This window comes from Fukomys damarensis, unplaced genomic scaffold, assembly GCF_012274545.1.
Source record: "Fukomys damarensis isolate Sample0158 unplaced genomic scaffold, DMR_v1.0_HiC HiC_scaffold_23, whole genome shotgun sequence".
In the NCBI taxonomy this organism is placed as follows: Eukaryota; Metazoa; Chordata; class Mammalia; order Rodentia; family Bathyergidae; genus Fukomys; species Fukomys damarensis.
This window is the reverse complement of record NW_022900935.1, coordinates 38,759,354-38,766,734: the sequence shown is the minus strand read 5'-3', so window position 1 is coordinate 38,766,734 and position 7,381 is coordinate 38,759,354.

Sequence of the window (7,381 nt, the reverse complement as noted above, 5' to 3'; positions counted from 1 at the left end):
CTAAACTCAGGGCACACATGCGGTGCTGCGGGAAGTCCTGAAAGGCTCCCTGGGGGCAGCACACCCCTAACTTCCTCTCGTGGACACTGGCCATGGTCCCTGCCAGCAGGGCCCTGGGTGGCGACGCCCACGTCTATGTGAGGACAGTGAGGGCTCCTGGTTAGTGTCTGCACCCAGCACCCAGCTCTCCTCCTTGAGTCCCACAGCATCTGCCCCCACCCACCCATCCCTGCCCCTCTCACCCCAGGAACAGGCTCTGAAGTGGGCCGTGGGAATGTGGAACCGCCACCTTAATGCGAGGCAGACTTGGCCCAGGGGTGCCCCCACCCCACTTGGAGTGAGCCCACCTGGAGTAAAGCCTCGCGGGACAGGACACAGAGACAGATGAAACCTGAATTCTCATTATTCCTATAGAGCCCCTGGGTCCAGCCATACCTGAAAGAACACTGTGCCAGGATTCTTCATTACATGAACGCCAAAATGTGCTTTGTTAAACCACCCTGAGTTACATTTCTGTCATTTGGAGTGGAATGAGTGACCATCCGTCCATGGATTGTAATTAACAATTACACTTTTCAGATCAGGAAATTACACTCACTTTTCAGATCAGGAAACTGGAGCCCAGAGAGGTTAAGCTACCTGTCCCCAGTTACACAGCTGTAGATGGACAGAACCAGCGCTCCAAAATGCAAAGTCCGTACCCCAACTCGTTCGTTCAGTCGGAGTTCCTGGGGAGGGTGAAGACACCGGGGAGACATCTTCGGCAAGGACCGGAAGGTAACAAGTTGTCATGGTTACCAGCTCGCTGTGCGGCTTCCAGCGGGCTGCCTCGCCTCTCTGAACCTGGGGCTGGGAGCAAATCCTCCCACCCCTGCAGAACTAGGGGGCCCCTGGGGCAGGCAGAGTGGCTCCCTCAGGCCCCCACCCGGAGGACTGAGCCTGGGTCTTCCCCGGGCCTCTCACAGGAGCCCTCGTTCCTGCCTGGCACCCCACCCCCACGATCACGCCACCCCGCTTTCATCAGCTCTCCGAGACCGAATTCAATTTGGAAGAACTCGCAGGCGATGCGGTGCGGCATGCAGTGGGAGGAGCCTGCTTTTCAGGAAATAATTCATTTTTCCGGTGTCGGGAGAGGACAGTAATTGATCTGGAGCTGCCGATGCCCTCCCTCTCGCTCTCCCTCCCGGACCGTCTGATTCCCGAGCAGACCGGAGACTGCTGGCCAGAGACACAGCAATAAACGGGGTGGGGAGGCCGTCTGCCTTAATAGATTGGATTATTCCCCACGGTGGTGACGAAAAACATTTAATTCCCCTAGAAATGCCAGCCAAGAAAATCACTTTCTCTGTCAGCTTCCCCCTTCTTTTTTTTCAGGCATCTTTGTCTTTATGAAGCTTTGAGAGGAGCTCTCTCTCCACACTGGATCCTGCTCGCCCCACACTGCCCACCATCTGGGTCTGTTCTGTCCCTTGCTCGGGGCCCCTGAGGACAGAGATTTCTATTGGAATCCAGATGCCAGGGTGCATGGGCCACTGACCCATGGCAGTGGGCCCCAGGATGTGACCTGTGCCCGTGTGGGTTGCCTAGGCAACCCTCCACCCTCCCACTGTCCCTCGGGCCAAGGGTGGCCACCTCCTTCTGCCCCAGGAAGCCCTCACAGACCAGGCTCTGGGCTCCAGCTGAAGGCTCCTCCTGGGGCTCCCCCTCCCCTCAGTCACACCAGACTCTAACAATTTCACACTCACGTGTGACTCTTCTTCCCTGCAGCCACTGGTCTCAGTGCCCCACGGATATTAATTCATCTGATCTCCATGACAGCCTTGAGATGGTACCAGGTTCACCCGGGTTTACAGATAAAGAAACTGAGGCAGTGGTTGGTGAAGTGATGGCTTAGGTCATGCAGCCAGCGAGATCGGAACTGGGAGCCCTAGTCCATGTACACCTTGCATGGGGGGCTATGGTGGTCACCGACGCATGGCCACATGAAAGGTGGCTGATAAAGGCCTCAATGCCAATGCACTCACATAGGGATCCACAGGTCCATCCCGGAGGCTGAGTCTAAGATATCTGTGGGACCCGGAAGTCCCCACTCTCTCCACCAGAAGCTCACCAACCTCCTCCCCTCAGGACTGGAATCTGCCACGAGGGTCCCATCCCCCAGAAAGACTCCTGAGTCACAGACCTCAGCAGGACCCTGACTTTGGAGAACCCCAGCTATGTGATTCAAGGTCATCTCAGCCTCTAAAACCGGGAGGAAGCCAGGTGTGATGGTGTATGCCTATAATACCAGCACTCAGGAGGCTGAAGCAGGAGGATTGCTGCGAGTGTAAGGCCAACCTGAACCATATATCAAGAACTTGTCTCGATAGAAAATGGGAATAGTATGAAGGGGAACTCAGAGGACCTGTAACAGCACCCAGAAACCATGCTTTGAACTCACCACACACGGCTGGGACCTAGCATGGGCTATAACAGCAGATCTGGGATATTTCCCAGGTGCTCAGAACTGGGACGAGGCGAGGGTTGCCTTCATTCAACAACCAAGTACTGAAGTCTTCCATGTGGGACACAGAAACAGGGAAGGGCGAAGCTTTGCAGACTCCTTGGGCCCCGGCCCGGCCAACTCTGAAGGCGACAGCCTGGGACCTCAGATGCCTGCCTGCCCCTGGGAGCCTTGACCTCTTTGATAAACAGGGAAGCCAAAGTGAGGCCTGCCAGGGAGTGGGAGCTGCCAGCGTGACCCCCGCCCGCCTGACCCCAGGGCTGCCCAGCTGCACCCTCCCTGCTCCAGAATCTGGGGACTCAGACTTCTCTGCTTCCATCTGTACAGATGAGGACTGAGGCGGAGCCCAGTGAGGCCCCTAGTGCTCTGTCTGCGAACCTGTGCAGGGCTTTTTGTTTATTTTATGTTACTGGTTTTTGGTGGTGGTGGTGGTTTTTGTACTGGAGATTGAACCCAGGGTCTCACCAAGGCCCTAAATTGCCCAGGCTGGGCTCCGATTTGCAGGCCTCCTGCCTCAGCCTCCCAGAGCACTGGGATCACAGGCCTGCACCGCTATTCCTGGTTTGCAAATCTGTGCTCTTGAGCCTGGACAGGGGGCCTCCGTGTTTCCTGGGAGCGGAAAAGGGGAAGCAGAGTGGGGAGGAGGCTGCAGACACTGAGGGCAGCTCTGTTTATCAAAGGTGACCCCAAAAAGGCAGGGGAGGGACACGACCAGGTGACCCAGGACTTCAGGAAGCCCATGCCAGGGATGTGCATGCAGGTGTCTGAGAGCTGCGCCAGCTGCTGCGTGACTGACAAACACCACCTGCCCTGCGACTCCGCGCTCTCCACTCTCCTTCCGGGCTGCAGCCCCGCCCCACACGGGCAGCTCCTCCCCACTTCTCACGAAACCTCTCCTGTTGCACCGGAAGCAACCTCCAGCCCCGCCCGCCTGGCTGCGGAGCAGATAGTGGCTCTAGCTCCGGCCGATAGTCCCGCTGACAATTAATTGCCTTTTGTTGGAGGAGAATGAATACCATCGCATCTTAATCTTCTTCATTATTCTCCTTGTTCAGCAGAGTCAACACAAGATTAGGTTTAATTTACGAGGGAAAAAATAGCGAAGTCATTACTCACCAGGAGATCAGCCGTGGCTCTGCCTGGGTGTTCTGTGTTCACTACAGGCGCAGGGCCGGGGGAGTCCCAGGGCCCCGCCGCAGCGGGGAGGAATAGGGTGCGGGGAGTCAAGTCCACTTGGGACCACAGCCCTGACGACCACCAGCCCTTCTCAACCCATAGGACTCAGGCCTTGGAGACCCCAGGCTCCTAAATGTTCCTCGAGGCGCCTGCATTGAGAACATCTGCAAAGCTTCAAGCGGATGGATTGGGTTTTGGATTCAAATCCCCCACTCCGCAGTCCATGCTTTTGCAGGGAGCAGCCGGGCCAGGGACTGGCTTGACAATGCTGACACCTAGTGGTGCTTGGAGGAACTGGCTCTTCTTTCCTTCCCTCTACATCTACCGCAAAAATCAGAAGGGGAAGAGGAACGTTTTCCACTACTAAACTGTACAGAGAAGTACGCACCAAAATGGCCCAGTCACCCCAGCACCCCTCTTTCCACCTGGGGCTCCCTCTCCTCAGAGAGGCGCCCTGTCCCCAGCCTGTTCCCCTCTTTGATCCTGTGCCGCGGTGATCCTCTGTCCGGGGTGTGGGGACACGTGTGCGTGTCAGGGCCGCTGAGACTCTGGCTTGGCACCGGAGCTGGCACCCGGAAGTCCCCAGCAAACAACTATCCTCATAGCTATCACCAGCACCGTCATCACCCCCATCTCCTTCTTCTGCGCCCTGCTCATCCTCTTACTCTGGGAAATGGTTTCATCGCTGACGCTGAAAGCTGCTGATGTCCAACACCCACCTCCAGCTCCTGCGGGCGGAGCAATGCCTTGTCCCTGCCTGGAGGATTCACAACCCACAAGGCAGAGCACACAGCGGGCTCCCTGCTGGTTTCCAAGCTCACCTCACTTCCCCACTCAATCATCATTCCTGCCATGCCAGCTGCCTGCTGTTCTGTAAATAAGCTCATCCCCACCCTAGGGCCTTTGCACTTCTGTTCCTGTAATGTTCACTGTCCCCTCCCCCAAAACCTGCATGCTGGGTCCTCTTCGTCCTTCAATCCCAGTGCCATTTCTTTGCCTTAGCAGAGTGACAACACCACCCTCACACTAGAGGTCATGCTTCTAAAGCCGAGCTGATTTCTACCTTCACTGATTAGCTGTATGGCCTCTGACAAGTTGCTCAGTCTCTCTGTGCTTAGTATTCTCATCAGTTAAAAAAATAGAAACAGCCAGGCATGGTGGCGCACACCTGTAATCCCAGCACTCGGGAGGCTGAGGCAGGAGGATCACTGAGTTCGAGACCAGCCTGGGCTACATAGAGAGTTCCAGGTCAGTCTCATTCAACAAAATGAGATTAGTTTCCCAAAAAAAAAAAAAAAAAATAGAAACAACAGTTTTCAAGTCACAAGGAAATTGTGATAAATCAATATAAAGGGCTTAGAGTGCTCAATTGTGTTGGTAATGATTTTATTCTTGTATTTAGTTGCTTGCACAAGGGGTGATTGAAAAGTATGGTGAATGCTTAATTTTTTTAAAGACACTGCCAAGAATGATGGCATAAGTGTGTCCAGAGCAGGGGGAGGTGTTCTGAGAGATTCACGGCAATGTGTCTTTTACTGTAATTTTTTTTGGGGGGTACCAGATATCAAACTCAGGACCTTGCGCTTGGGAGGCAGGCGGCAGAACCACTGAGCTAAATCCCCAGCCCTGTGATAAATTTTTCATTTAAATATTCACTGTATTTTGTGGTCTCACCTCATAATTGGGCTTCTTCATCTAGACTGTACATTCCGGGACAGCAGGGGCCTTGTCTGTTTTATTCCTGCCTGACACATAGCACATGCTCAACAAATACTAAGTAGAAGAGAGCCTGGGTAGTACATGGGCCCTCTCTGCTGTTTCTGGCTCTGATTGTCCCCACTGTCCAGAGAGCCTGGGGTGCCCCCCACTGACCCTGCTTCCTAGGACACCCATGTGTGTGTCGGTCCTGCCCACAGGGGGCAGTACAGGCGAGGGGCTGAGCACATAGGAACCCCTGGGTGGGAACTTGTGCTTCTCCTTTCACCCTGTGTGAGGTCACTTCCCAGATGGCCTCATGCAGAAGAGAAATGATGACTGCTGTCTCCGAGGCCACTCTGACCTGGCAGGAAGTTCCCCATGTCCTGTGCAGCCCCAGCCCCTAGATGGCTCAAAAGCAGCCATCTGGTCTCCCTGAGCCAAAAACCACTAAGGAGCCCAATGCCACCATGTGACAACACCAACATGGGTCCAGGACACTGCACCACCAAGCCCTCCTGTCCCTGCTGTGCACTCCACCGCTGGGATGGAGAATGTGGCCTCTGGGCTCTGGCTCCTTCCCCAGAGGCCAGGCGGTGGCTGTAGGTGGCCTTGTTGGGTGGCATCCCCTGTCCACCCCTGAGCAGCCCAGTGATCCTCCCACCTCCCTCCAACTTGCTCCCACACTCCTGACGCCCTTGGCTTTGGTCTCTGACTACAGGACCCCAGCCAGAGCCCAACCCCAGGGGCCTCTCTCCCGAATGGCCCTGACCCCCCAAACTCAGGGAGCCCCCACCTACAGCACCTCCCCCAGACCTGCCCGCTACGTCTCCCTCATCCTCCTCCAATGACCCCACACACCCACCCCAGCCTTCACCCCAACCTTGCCTGTCCCCCAACACAGGAGCTCACAGCGGGCATGCCTCCCTTCGTCTCTCCTCACCACCCTGGGTGAGGCACTGTGACCCTTGTCACAAAGTCAGCTTGGGCACCAACTGTGTTCTCCCCTTCAGACTGAGACCCGACCCGAGAAAGGACTGCAGAACCCCTGGGGCGCAGCTGAGCCCCCTCCCTCAGACCAGATGCTCCCTGAGGTCACAGTTCCAACATCTCCCCTGTCAGACTAAGGCTGCCTCCAGCTGTGACCGAGTGCCCCCCATGAGACTGGAGGCCCCGGGGTGACCTATCCTCCATGTGACCAGATGAAGAAGTTCAAACTGAACCGTAGGGTCCCGCCTGGGTCCAAGCGGGGCTGGGGGTCTTGCACATCCGGAGAGGAGGAGAGGTTTCAAGCCCTTGCTCACCCTCAGGCAGTCACCCAGACCACTGGGAAGGGGTTGGTGGGGCACACAGCACCCCACCCCTGGATGCAGGCCAGGGCTTGGAAAACGACCCTGGAGACCAGAAGCCAAGGACTCCTGTCCAGGCCCGACTCGGGCCAGGGCCACAGTGTGAAGTACACATGTGTGATAGGAACCACCCCGCCGCTTCGGCCTGGCCACTCGACTCCATTAGGAAACTGGTCCCCAGACAGGGTGCAGCCACCACCACCACCGTCTTGCCTCCAAAGAGAAAGGAGGTAGGAGTGCAGCGCGCCCTAGGACCATCACAAGACAGAGAGGCCGGAGGACAACCACCACCCCAGCCCTGTGCCGGCCTCTGGACAGCTTGGGTGTCGGCCAGGCGCCAGACCCAGCCTGGCCTCCTCGGCCTAATAATTCCAGCCTTTGTCTTCCCGGTGGCCCGGCCCGGCTGGCTCCACAAGGGCCAAAGGGCCTGGAAACCGGAGAGGCTGGAGAACAGACAAGTACTTTTCCAGGCTGGACCCGGGGCCCTCGGGAGACGCGAGCGACAGGGAGGGACCGGCGTCCATTCATCCGCTCTGTATCCGTTCTTTCCCTGGACAAACGACATTTATTGCGCGCCGCCAGGTGGCGGGCCCTGCCCAGGGAAGGTGCGGGGTCGGCACGGCCCGAGCCCTCGAGCGCGCTCTACTAGCGGTGCCCA